The sequence below is a fragment of the Chiloscyllium plagiosum genome, unplaced genomic scaffold, assembly GCF_037043375.1.
Source record: "Chiloscyllium plagiosum isolate Xiang-an unplaced genomic scaffold, Cpla_swu_hap1 HiC_scaffold_22, whole genome shotgun sequence".
In the NCBI taxonomy this organism is placed as follows: domain Eukaryota; kingdom Metazoa; phylum Chordata; class Chondrichthyes; order Orectolobiformes; family Hemiscylliidae; genus Chiloscyllium; species Chiloscyllium plagiosum.
The window spans coordinates 54,319,958-54,332,833 of record NW_028270160.1 but is presented as its reverse complement, the minus strand read 5'-3'; positions in this window follow the sequence as shown (position 1 = coordinate 54,332,833).

Here is a 12,876-nt window from a genome sequence, read left to right as displayed (position 1 = left end):
CTCTCTGTGTTCCTTTTTTCTCTGTGTTCCTTTTCTCTCTGTGTGTTCCTACTCTCTCTGTGTTCCTTCTCTCTCTGTGTTTCTTCTCTCTCTGTGTTCCTTTTCTTTCTGTGTTCCTTTTCTCTCTGTGTTCCTTTTCTCTCTGTGTTCCTTTCCTCCCTGTGTTCCTTTTCTCTCTGTGTTCGTTTTATCTCTGTGTTCCTTCTCTCTCTGTGTTCCTTTTCTCTCGGCATTCCTTGTCCCTCTGTGTTCCTTTTCTCTCTGTGTTCCTTTTCTCTCTCTGTGTTCCTTTTCTCTCTGTGTTCCTTCTCTCTCTGTGTTCCATTTCTCTCTGTGTTCCCTTTATCTCTGTGTTCATTCTGTCTCTGTGTTCCATTTCTCTCTGTGTTCCTTCTCTCTCTGTGTTCGTATTCTCACTGTGTTCATTTTCTCTCTGGGTTCCTCTTCTCACAGTGTTCCTATTCTCTCTGTGTTCCTTATCTCTCAATGTTCCTTCTCTCTCTGTGTTCCTCTTCTCACTGTATTCCTTTTCTTTCTGTGATCCTTCACTCGCTGTGTTCCTTTTCTCTCTCTGTGTTCCTTTTCTCTCTGTGTTCCTTTTCTCTCTGTGTTCCTTCTCTCCCTGTGTTCCTTCTCTCCCTGTGTTCCTACTCTCTCTGTGTTCCTTATCTCTCTGTGTTTCTTCTCTCTCTGTGTTCCTTTTCTTTCTGTGTTCCTTTTCTCTCTGTGTTCCTTTTCTCTCTGTGTTCCTTTCCTCCCTGTGCTCCTTTTCTCTCTGTGTTCCTTTTATCTCTGTGTTCCTTCTCTCTCTGTGTTCCTTTTCTCTCTGCATTCCTTGTCCCTCTGTGTTCCTTTTCTCTCTGTGTTCCTTTTCTCTCTCTGTGTTCCTTTTCTCTCTGTGTTCCATCTCTCTCTGTGTTCCATTTCTCTCTGTTTTCCCTTTATCTCTGTGTTCATTCTGTCTCTGTGTTCCATTTCTCTCTGTGTTCCTTCTCTCTCTGTGTTCGTATTCTCTCTGTGTTCATTTTCTCTCTGGGTTCCTCTTCTCACAGTGTTCCTTTTCTCTCTGTGTTCCTTATCTCTCAATGTTCCTTCTCTCTCTGTGTTCCTCTTTTCACTGTGTTCCTTTTCTTTCTGTGATCCTTCTCGCTCTGAGTTCCTTTTCTCTCTCTGTGTTCCTTTTCTCTCTGTGTTCCTTTTCTCTCTGTGTTCCTTCTCTCCCTGTGTTCCTTCTCTCCCTGTGTTCCTTCTCTCTCTGTGTTCCTTTCTTCTCTGTGTTCCTTTTCTAACTGTGTTCCTTTTCTCTCTGTGTTCCTTTTCTCTCTGAGATCCTTCTCTCTCTGTGCTCCTTTTCTCTCTGTGTTCCTTTTCCCTTTGTGTTCCTTTTCCCTTTGTGTACCTTCTTTATCTGGGTTCCTTTTCTCTCTGTGTTCCATTTCTCCGTGTGTTCCTTTTCTCTCTGTGTTCCTTTCCTCCCTGTGTTCCTTTTCTCACTGTGTTCCTTTTCTCACTGTGTTCCTTTTCCCTTTGTGTTCGTTCTCTCTCTGTGTTCCTTCTCTCCCTGTGTTCCTTTTCTCTCTGTATTCCTTCTCTCTCTGTGTTTCTTCTCTCTCTGTGTTCCTTTTCTATCTGTGTTCCTTTCCTCTGTGTTCCTTTTCTCTCTGTGTTCCTTCTCTCTCTGTGTTCCTTCTCTCTCTGTGTTCCTTTTCTCTATATGTTCCATCTCTCTCTGTTTTCCTTTTCTCTCTGTGTTACTTATCTCTCTGTATTCCTTCTCTCTCTGTGTTTCTTCTCTCTCTCTGTGTTCCTTTTCTGTGTTCCTTTCCTCTGTGTTCCTTTTCTCTCTGTGTTCCTTCTCTCTCTGTGTTCCTTTTCTCTATATGTTCCATCTCTCTCTGTTTTCCTTTTCTCTCTGTGTTACTTATCTCTCTGTGTTCCTTCTCTCTCTGTGTTCCTTTTCTCTCTGTGATTCTTCTCTCTCTGTGTTCCATTTCTCTCTCTGTGTTCCTTTTCTCTCTGTGTTCCTTTTCCCTCTGTGTTCCTTCTCTCCCTGTGTTCCTTCTCTCTCTGTGTTCCTTTCTTCTCTGTGTTCCTTTTCTCACTGTGTTCCTTTTCTCTCTGTGTTCTTTCTCTCTCTGTGTTCCTTTTCTCTCTCGGTGTTCCTTTTCTCTCTGTTATCCTTCTGTCTCTGTGTTCCTTCTCTCTCTGTCTTCCTTTTCTCTCTGTATTCCTTCTCTCTGTGTTCCTACTCTCTCTGTGTTCCTTTTCTCTCTGTGTTCCATCTCTCTCTGTCTTCCTTTTCTCTCTGCGTTCCTTCTCTCTCTTTGTTCCATTTCTCTCTGTGTTCCTTTCCTCTCTGTGTTACTTTCCTCTATGTGTTCCTTTGCTCTCTATGTTCCTTTTCTAACTGTGTTCCTTTTCTCTCTGTGTTCCTTTTCTCTCTGAGGTTCTGCTCTCTCTGTGCTCCTTTTCTCTCTGTGTTCCTTTTCCCTTTGTGTTCCTTTTCCCTTTGTGTACCTTCTTTATCTGTGTTCCTTTTCTCTCTGTGTTCCTTTTCTCTCTGGGTTCGTTCTCTCTCTGTGATCCTTTCCTCTCTGTGTTCCGTTGCTCTCTGTGTTCCTTTACTCACTGTGTTCCTTTTACCTCTGTGTTCCATTTCTCCGTGTGTTCCTTCTCTCTCTGTGTTCCTTTTCTCTCTTTGTACATTCTCTCTCTGTGCTCCTTCTCTCTCTGTTTTCCTTTTCTCTCTGTGATCCTTCTCACTCTGTGCTCCACATCTCTCTGTGTTCCTTTTTTCTCTGTGTTCCTTTTCTCTCTCTGTTCCTTCTCTCTCTGTGTTCCTTCTCTCTCGGTGTTCCTTTTCTCTCTGTGTTCCTTTTCTCTCTGTGTTCCTTCTCACTCTGTGTTCCTTCTCTCTCCGTTTTCCTTCTCTCTCTGTGTTCCTTTTCTCTCGGTGTTCCTTCTCTCTCTGTGAAACTTCTCTCTCTGTGTTCCTTTTCTCTCTGTGTTCCTTCTCTCTCTGTGAAACTTCTCTCTCTGTGTTCCTTTTCTCTCTGTGTTCCTTTTCTCTCTGTGTTCCTTTTTTTCTCTGTGTGTTCCTACTCTCTCTGTGTTCCTTATCTCTCTGTGTTTCTTCTCTCTCTGTGTTCCTTTTCTTTCTGTGTTCCTTTTCTCTCTGTGTTCCTTTTCTCTCTGTGTTCCTTTCCTCCCTGTGCTCCTTTTCTCTCTGTGTTCCTTTTATCTCTGTGTTCCTTCTCTCTCTGTGTTCCTTTTCTCTCTGCATTCCTTGTCCCTCTGTGTTCCGTTTCTCTCTGTGTTCCTTTTCTCTCTCTGTGTTCCTTTTCTCTCTGTGTTCCATCTCTCTCTGTGTTCCATTTCTCTCTGTTTTCCCTTTATCTCTGTGTTCATTCTGTCTCTGTGTTCCATTTCTCTCTGTGTTCCTTCTCTCTCTGTGTTCGTATTCTCTCTGTGTTCATTTTCTCTCTGGGTTCCTCTTCTCACAGTGTTCCTTTTCTCTCTGTGTTCCTTATCTCTCAATGTTCCTTCTCTCTCTGTGTTCCTCTTTTCACTGTGTTCCTTTTCTTTCTGTGATCCTTCTCGCTCTGAGTTCCTTTTCTCTCTCTGTGTTCCTTTTCTCTCTGTGTTCCTTTTCTCTCTGTGTTCCTTCTCTCCCTGTGTTCCTTCTCTCCCTGTGTTCCTTCTCTCTCTGTGTTCCTTTCTTCTCTGTGTTCCTTTTCTCTCTGTGTTCCTTTTCTCTCACTGTGTTCCTTTTCTCTCTGTGTTCCTTTTATCTCTGTGTTCCTTTTATCTCTGTGTTCCTTCTCTCTCTGTGTTCCTTTTCTCTATATGTTCCATCTCTCTCTGTTTTCCTTTTCTCTCTGTGTTCCTTATCTCTCTGTGTTCCTTTTCTCTCTGTGTTCCTTTTCTCTCTGTGATTCTTCTCTCTCTGTGTTCCATTTCTCTCTCTGTGTTCCTTTTCACTCTGTGTTCCTTTTCCCTCTGCGTTCCTTCTCTCCCTGTGTTCCTTCTCTCCCTGTGTTCCTTCTCTCTGTGTTCCTTTTCTCTCTGTGCTCCTTTTCTCTCTGTGTTCCATTTCTCCGTGTGTTCCTTCTCTCTCTGTGTTCCTTTCCTCTCTGTGTTCTTTTACTCACTGTGTTCCTTTTCTCACTGTGTTTCTTTTCCCTTTGTGTTCCTTTTCCCTTTGTGTTCCTTCTTTATCTGTGTTCCTTTTCTCTCTGTGTTCCATTTCTCCTTGTGTGCCTTCTCTCTCTGTGTTCCTTTTCTCTCTGTGTACATTCTCTCTCTGTGTTCCTTCTCTCTCTGTTTTCCTTTTCTCTCTGTGATCCTTCTCACTCTGTGTTCCACATCTCTCTGTGTTCATTTTCTCTCTGTGTTCCTTTTCTCACTGTGTTCCTTCTCTCTCTGTGTTCTTTTCTTCTCTGTGTTCCTTTTCTAACCGTGTTCCTTTTCTCTCTGTGTTCCATTTCTCTCTGTGATCCTTCTCTCTCGGTGATCCTTCTCTCTCTGCGTTCCTTTTCTCTCTGTGTTCCATTTCTCCGTGTGTTCCTTCTCTCTCTGTGTTCCTTTCCTCTCTGTGTTCCTTTTCTCACTGTGTTCCTTTTCTCACTGTGTTCCTTTTCTCTCTGAGTTCCTTGTCCCTTTGTGTTCCTTCTTTCTCTGTGTTCCTTTTCTCTCTGTGTTCCATTTCTCCGTGTGTTCCTTCTCTCTCTGTGTTCCATTTCTCTCTGTGTACTTTCTTTCTCTGTGTTCCTTCTCTCTCTGTTTTCCTTTTCACTCTGTGATCCTTCTCACTCTGTGTTCCACATCTCTCTGTGTTCCTTTTTTCTCTGTGTTCCTTTTCTCTCTGCGTTCCTTCTCTCTCTGTGTTCCTTCTCACTCTGTTTTCCTTTTCTCTCTGTGTTCCTTTTCTCTCTGTGTTCCTTCACACTCTGTGTTCCTCCTCTCTCTGTGTTCCTTCTCTCTCTGTGTTCGTTTTATCTCTGTGTTCATTTTCTCACGGGGTTCCTCTTCTCACAGTGTTCCTTTTCTCTCTGTGTTCCTTATCTCTCTATGTTCCTCTTCTATCTGTGTTCCTCCTCTCTCTGTGTTCCTTTTCTCTCTGTGATCCTTCGCTCTCTGTGTTCCTTCTCTCTCTGTGTTCCTTCTCTCTCTGTGTTCCTTTTCTCTATATGTTCCATGTCTCTCTGTTTTCCTTTTCTCTCTCTCTGTGTTCCTTATCTCTCTGTGTTCCTTCTCACTCTGTGATCCTTCTCTCTCTGTGTTCCTTCTCTCTCTGTGTTCCTTTTCTCTCTGTGTTCCTTTTCTCTCTGTGTTTCTTCTCTCTCTGTGTTCCTTTTCTCTCGGTGTTCCTTTTATCTCTGTGTTCCTTTTCTCTCTGCATTCCTTGTCTCTCTGTGTTCCATTTCTCTCTGTGTTCCTTTTCTCTCTCTGTGTTTCTTTTCTCCATGTGTTCTTTTTCTCTATGTGTTCCTTCTCTCTCTGTGTTCCTTTTCTCTCTGTGTTCATTCTCTCTCTGTGTTCCATTTCTCTCTGTGTTCCCCTTATCTCTGTGTTCATTCTTTCTCTGTGTTCCATTTCTCTCTGTGTTCCTTCTCCCTCTGTGTTCGTTTTATCTCTGTGTTCATTTTCTCTCTGGGTTCCTCTTCTCACAGTGTTCCTTTTCTCTCTGTGTTCCTTATCTCTCTGTGTTCCTTCTCTCTCTGTGTTCCTCTTCTCTCTGTGTTCCTCCTCTCTCTGTGTTCCTTTTCTCTCTGTGATCCTTCTCTCTCTGTGTTCCTTCTCTCTCTGTGTTCCTTCTCTATCCTTATCTATGTGTGTTCCTTCTCTCTCTCTGTTCCTTTTCTCTCTGTGTACCAACTCCCTCTGTGTTCCTTTTCTCTCTGTGTTCCTTCTCTCTCTTTGTTCCATTTCTCTCTGTGTTCCTTCTCTCTCTGTGTTCCTTTTGCCACTGTGTTCCTTTACTCTCTATGTCCCTTTTCTCTCCGTGTTCCTTCTCTCTCTGTGTTCCTTTCCTCTCTGTGTTACTTTACTCACTGTGTTCCTTTTCTCTCTGTGTTCCTTTTCTCTCTGTGTTCCTTTTTTCTCTGTGTTCCTTTTCTCTCTGTGTGTTCCTACTCTCTCTGTGTTCCTTCTCTCTCTGTGTTTCTTCTCTCTCTGTGTTCCTTTTCTTTCTGTGTTCCTTTTCTCTCTGTGTTCCTTTTCTCTCTGTGTTCCTTTCCTCCCTGTGTTCCTTTTCTCTCTGTGTTCGTTTTATCTCTGTGTTCCTTCTCTCTCTGTGTTCCTTTTCTCTCGGCATTCCTTGTCCCTCTGTGTTCCTTTTCTCTCTGTGTTCCTTTTCTCTCTCTGTGTTCCTTTTCTCTCTGTGTTCCTTCTCTCTCTGTGTTCCATTTCTCTCTGTGTTCCCTTTATCTCTGTGTTCATTCTGTCTCTGTGTTCCATTTCTCTCTGTGTTCCTTCTCTCTCTGTGTTCGTATTCTCACTGTGTTCATTTTCTCTCTGGGTTCCTCTTCTCACAGTGTTCCTATTCTCTCTGTGTTCCTTATCTCTCAATGTTCCTTCTCTCTCTGTGTTCCTCTTCTCACTGTATTCCTTTTCTTTCTGTGATCCTTCACTCGCTGTGTTCCTTTTCTCTCTCTGTGTTCCTTTTCTCTCTGTGTTCCTTTTCTCTCTGTGTTCCTTCTCTCCCTGTGTTCCTTCTCTCCCTGTGTTCCTACTCTCTCTGTGTTCCTTATCTCTCTGTGTTTCTTCTCTCTCTGTGTTCCTTTTCTTTCTGTGTTCCTTTTCTCTCTGTGTTCCTTTTCTCTCTGTGTTCCTTTCCTCCCTGTGCTCCTTTTCTCTCTGTGTTCCTTTTATCTATGTGTTCCTTCTCTCTCTGTGTTCCTTTTCTCTCTGCATTCCTTGTCCCTCTGTGTTCCGTTTCTCTCTGTGTTCCTTTTCTCTCTCTGTGTTCCTTTTCTCTCTGTGTTCCATCTCTCTCTGTGTTCCATTTCTCTCTGTTTTCCCTTTATCTCTGTGTTCATTCTGTCTCTGTGTTCCATTTCTCTCTGTGTTCCTTCTCTCTCTGTGTTCGTATTCTCTCTGTGTTCATTTTCTCTCTGGGTTCCTCTTCTCACAGTGTTCCTTTTCTCTCTGTGTTCCTTATCTCTCAATGTTCCTTCTCTCTCTGTGTTCCTCTTTTCACTGTGTTCCTTTTCTTTCTGAGATCCTTCTCGCTCTGAGTTCCTTTTCTCTCTCTGTGTTCCTTTTCTCTCTGTGTTCCTTTTCTCTCTGTGTTCCTTCTCTCCCTGTGTTCCTTCTCTCCCTGTGTTCCTTCTCTCTCTGTGTTCCTTTCTTCTCTGTGTTCCTTTTCTCTCTGTGTTCCTTTTCTCTCACTGTGTTCCTTTTCTCTCTGTGTTCCTTTTATCTCTGTGTTCCTTCTCTCTCTGTGTTCCTTCTCTCTCTGTGTTCCTTTTCTCTATATGTTCCATCTCTCTCTGTTTTCCTTTTCTCTCTGTGTTCCTTATCTCTCTGTGTTCCTTCTCTCTCTGTGTTCCTTTTCTCTCTGTGATTCTTCTCTCTCTGTGTTCCTTTCTTCTCTGTGTTCCTTTTCTCTCTGTGTTCCTTTTCTCTCACTGTGTTCCTTTTCTCTCTGTGTTCCTTTTATCTCTGTGTTCCTTCTCTCTCTGTGTTCCTTCTCTCTCTGTGTTCCTTTTCTCTATATGTTCCATCTCTCTCTGTTTTCCTTTTCTCTCTGTGTTCCTTATCTCTCTGTGTTCCTTCTCTCTCTGTGTTCCTTTTCTCTCTGTGATTCTTCTCTCTCTGTGTTCCATTTCTCTCTCTGTGTTCCTTTTCACTCTGTGTTCCTTTTCCCTCTGCGTTCCTTCTCTCCCTGTGTTCCTTCTCTCCCTGTGTTCCTTCTCTCTGTGTTCCTTTTCTCTCTGTGCTCCTTTTCTCTCTGTGTTCCATTTCTCCGTGTGTTCCTTCTCTCTCTGTGTTCCTTTCCTCTCTGTGTTCTTTTACTCACTGTGTTCCTTTTCTCACTGTGTTTCTTTTCCCTTTGTGTTCCTTTTCCCTCTGCGTTCCTTCTCTCCCTGTGTTCCTTCTCTCCCTGTGTTCCTTCTCTCTGTGTTCCTTTTCTCTCTGTGTTCCATTTCTCCGTGTGTGCCTTCTCTCTCTGTGTTCCTTTTCTCTCTGTGTACATTCTCTCTCTGTGTTCCTTCTCTCTCTGTTTTCCTTTTCTCTCTGTGATCCTTCTCACTCTGTGTTCCACATCTCTCTGTGTTCATTTTCTCTCTGTGTTCCTTTTCTCACTGTGTTCCTTCTCTCTCTGTGTTCTTTTCTTCTCTGTGTTCCTTTTCTAACCGTGTTCCTTTTCTCTCTGTGTTCCATTTCTCTCTGTGATCCTTCTCTCTCGGTGATCCTTCTCTCTCTGCGTTCCTTTTCTCTCTGTGTTCCATTTCTCCGTGTGTTCCTTCTCTCTCTGTGTTCCTTTCCTCTCTGTGTTCCTTTACTCACTGTGTTCCTTTTCTCACTGTGTTCCTTTTCTCTCTGAGTTCCTTGTCCCTTTGTGTTCCTTCTTTCTCTGTGTTCCTTTTCTCTCTGTGTTCCATTTCTCCGTGTGTTCCTTCTCTCTCTGTGTTCCATTTCTCTCTGTGTACTTTCTTTCTCTGTGTTCCTTTTCTCTCTGTGTTCCATTTCTCCGTGTGTGCCTTCTCTCTCTGTGTTCCTTTTCTCTCTGTGTACATTCTCTCTCTGTGTTCCTTCTCTCTCTGTTTTCCTTTTCACTCTGTGATCCTTCTCACTCTGTGTTCCACATCTCTCTGTGTTCCTTTTTTCTCTGTGTTCCTTTTCTCTCTGCGTTCCTTCTCTCTCTGTGTTCCTTCTCACTCTGTTTTCCTTTTCTCTCTGTGTTCCTTTTCTCTCTGTGTTCCTTCACACTCTGTGTTCCTTCTCTCTCTGTGTTCCTTCTCTCTCTGTGTTCGTTTTATCTCTGTGTTCATTTTCTCACGGGGTTCCTCTTCTCACAGTGTTCCTTTTCTCTCTGTGTTCCTTATCTCTCTATGTTCCTCTTCTATCTGTGTTCCTCCTCTCTCTGTGTTCCTTTTCTCTCTGTGATCCTTCGCTCTCTGTGTTCCTTCTCTCTCTGTGTTCCTTCTCTCTCTGTGTTCCTTTTCTCTATATGTTCCATGTCTCTCTGTTTTCCTTTTCTCTCTCTGTGCTCCTTATCTCTCTGTGTTCCTTCTCACTCTGTGATCCTTCTCTCTCTGTGTTCCTTCTCTCTCTGTGTTCCTTTTCTCTCTGTGTTCCTTTTCTCTCTGTGTTTCTTCTCTCTCTGTGTTCCTTTTCTCTCGGTGTTCCTTTTATCTCTGTGTTCCTTTTCTCTCTGCATTCCTTGTCTCTCTGTGTTCCATTTCTCTCTGTGTTCCTTTTCTCTCTCTGTGTTTCTTTTCTCCATGTGTTCTTTTTCTCTATGTGTTCATTCTCTCTCTGTGTTCCATTTCTCTCTCTGTTCCCCTTATCTCTGTGTTCATTCTTTCTCTGTGTTCCATTTCTCTCTGTGTTCCTTCTCCCTCTGTGTTCGTTTTATCTCTGTGTTCATTTTCTCTCTGGGTTCCTCTTCTCACAGTGTTCCTTTTCTCTCTGTGTTCCTTATCTCTCTGTGTTCCTTCTCTCTCTGTGTTCCTCTTCTCTCTGTGTTCCTCCTCTCTCTGTGTTCCTTTTCTCTCTGTGATCCTTCTCTCTCTGTGTTCCTTCTCTCTCTGTGTTCCTTCTCTATCCTTATCTATGTGTGTTCCTTCTCTCTCTCTGTTCCTTTTCTCTCTGTGTACCAACTCCCTCTGTGTTCCTTTTCTCTCTGTGTTCCTTCTCTCTCTTTGTTCCATTTCTCTCTGTGTTCCTTCTCTCTCTGTGTTCCTTTTGCCACTGTGTTCCTTTACTCTCTATGTCCCTTTTCTCTCCGTGTTCCTTCTCTCTCTGTGTTCCTTTCCTCTCTGTGTTACTTTACTCACTGTGTTCCTTTTCTCTCTGTGTTCCTTTTCTCTCTGTGTTCCTTTTTTCTCTGTGTTCCTTTTCTCTCTGTGTGTTCCTACTCTCTCTGTGTTCCTTCTCTCTCTGTGTTTCTTCTCTCTCTGTGTTCCTTTCCTCCCTGTGTTCCTTTTCTCTCTGTGTTCGTTTTATCTCTGTGTTCCTTCTCTCTCTGTGTTCCTTTTCTCTCGGCATTCCTTGTCCCTCTGTGTTCCTTTTCTCTCTGTGTTCCTTTTCTCTCTCTGTGTTCCTTTTCTCTCTGTGTTCCTTCTCTCTCTGTGTTCGTATTCTCACTGTGTTCATTTTCTCTCTGGGTTCCTCTTCTCACAGTGTTCCTATTCTCTCTGTGTTCCTTATCTCTCAATGTTCCTTCTCTCTCTGTGTTCCTCTTCTCACTGTATTCCTTTTCTTTCTGTGATCCTTCTCTCTCTGTGTTCCTTTTCTCTCTCTGTGTTCCTTTTCTCTCTGTGTTCCTTTTCTCTCTGTGTTCCTTCTCTCCCTGTGTTCCTTCTCTCCCTGTGTTCCTTCTCTCTCTGTGCTCCTTTCTTCTCTGTGTTCCTTTTCTCACTGTGTTCCTTTTCTCTCTGTGTTCCTTTTCTCTCTGAGATCCTTCTCTCTCTGTGCTCCTTTTCTCTCTGTGTTCCTTTTCCCTTTGTGTTCCTTTTCCCTTTGTGCACCTTCTTTATCTGTGTTCCTTTTCTCTCTGTGTTCCTTTTCTCTCTGGGTTCGTTCTCTCTCTGTGATCCTTTCCTCTCTGTGTTCCTTTCCTCTCTGTGTTCCTTTACTCACTGTGTTCCTTTTCCCTCTGTGTTCCATTTCTCCGTGTGTTCCTTCTCTCTCTGTGTTCCTTTTCTCTCTTTGTACATTCTCTCTCTGTGCTTCTTCTCTCTCTGTTTTCCTTTTCTCTCTGTGATCCTTCTCACTCTGTGCTCCACATCTCTCTGTGTTCCTTTTTTCTCTGTGTTCCTTTTCTCTCTGTGTTCCTTTTCTCTCACTGTGTTCCTTTTCTCTCTGTGTTCCTTTTATCTCTGTGTTCCTTCTCTCTCTGTGTTCCTTCTCTCTCTGTGATCCTTTTCTCTATATGTTCCATCTCTCTCTGTTTTCCTTTTCTCTCTGTGTTCCTTATCTCTCTGTGTTCCTTCACTCTCTGTGTTCCTTTTCTCTCTGTGTTCCTTCTCTCTCTGTGTTCCTTCTCTCTCTGTGATCCTTCTCACTCTATGTTCCTTTTCTCTCTGTGTTCCTTTTATCTCTGTGTTCCTTCTCTCTCTGTGTTCCTTCTCTCTCTGTGATCCTTTACTCTATATGTTCCATCTCTCTCTGTTTTCCTTTTCTCTCTGTGTTCCTTATCTCTCTGTGTTCCTTCACTCTCTGTGTTCCTTTTCTCTCTGTGTTCATTTTCTCTGTGTTCCTTCTTTCTCTGTGTTCCTTCTCTCTCTGTGTTCCTTTCTTCTCTGTGTTCCTTTTCTAACTGTGTTCCTTTTCTCTCTGTGTTCCTTTTCTCTCTGAGATCCTTCTCTCTCTGTGCTCCTTTTCTCTCTGTGTTCCTTTTCCCTTTGTGTTCCTTTTCCCTTTGTGTACCTTCTTTATCTGGGTTCCTTTTCTCTCTGTGTTCCATTTCTCCGTGTGTTCCTTCTCTCTCTGTGTTCCTTTCCTCTCTGTGTTACTTTACTCACTCTGTTCCTTTTCTCTCTGTGTTCATTTTCTCTGTGTTCCTTTTTTCTCTGTGTTCCTTCTCTCTCTGTGTTCCTTTCTTCTCTGTGTTCCTTTTCTAACTGTGTTCCTTTTCTCTCTGTGATGCTTCTCTCTCGGTGATCCTTCTCTCTCTGCGTTCCTTTTCTCTCTGTGTTCCATTTCTCCGTGTGTTCCTTCTCTCTCTGTGTTCCTTTTCTCTCTGTGTTCCTTTTCTCTCTCTGTGTTCCTTTTCTCTCTGTGTTCCTTTTCTCTATGTGTTCCTTCTTTATCTGTGTTCCTTTTCTCTCTGTGTTCCATTTCTCCGTGTGTTCCTTTTCTCTCTGTGTTCCCTTTATCTCTGTGTTCATTCTCTCCCTGTGTTCCTACTCTCTCTGTTTTCCTTTTCTCTCTGAGATCCTTCTCACTCTGTGTTCCACATCTCTTTGTGTTCCTTTTCTCTCTGTGTTCCTTTCCTCCCTTCGCTCCTTTTCTCTCTGTGTTCATTTTATCTCTGTGTTCCTTCTCTCTCTGTGTTCCTTTTCTCTCTGCATTCCTTGTCCCTCTGTGTTCCTTTCCTCTCTGTGTTACTTTACTCACTGTGTTCCTTTTCTCTCTGTGTTCCTTTTCTCTCTGTGTTCCTTCTCTCTCTGTGAAACTTCTCTCTCTGTGTTCCTTTTCTCTCTGTGTTCCTTTTCTCTCTGTGTTCCTTTTTTTTCTCTGTGAGTTCCTACTCTCTCTGTGTTCCTTATCTCTCTGTGTTTCATCTCTCTCTGTGTTCCTTTTCTTTCTGTGTTCCTTTTCTCTCTGTGTTCCTTTTCTCTCTGTGTTCCTTTCCTCCCTGTGCTCCTTTTCTCTCTGTGTTCCTTTTATCTCTGTGTTCCTTCTCTCTCTGTGTTCCTTTTCTCTCTGCATTCCTTGACCCTCTGTGTTCCTTTTCTCTCTGTGTTCCTTTTCTCTCTCTGTGTTCCTTTTCTCTCTGTGTTCCTTCATTCTCTGTGTTCCTTATCTCTCTGTGTTCCTTCTCTCTCTGTGTTCCTTTTCTCTCTGTGTTCCTTTTCTCTCTGTGATTCTTCTCTATCTGTGTTCCTTCTCTCTGTGTGTTCCTTTTCTGTCTCAGTGTTCCTTTTCTCTCTGTGATCCTTCTGTCTCTGTGTTCCTTTTCTCTCTGTTATCCTTATCTAT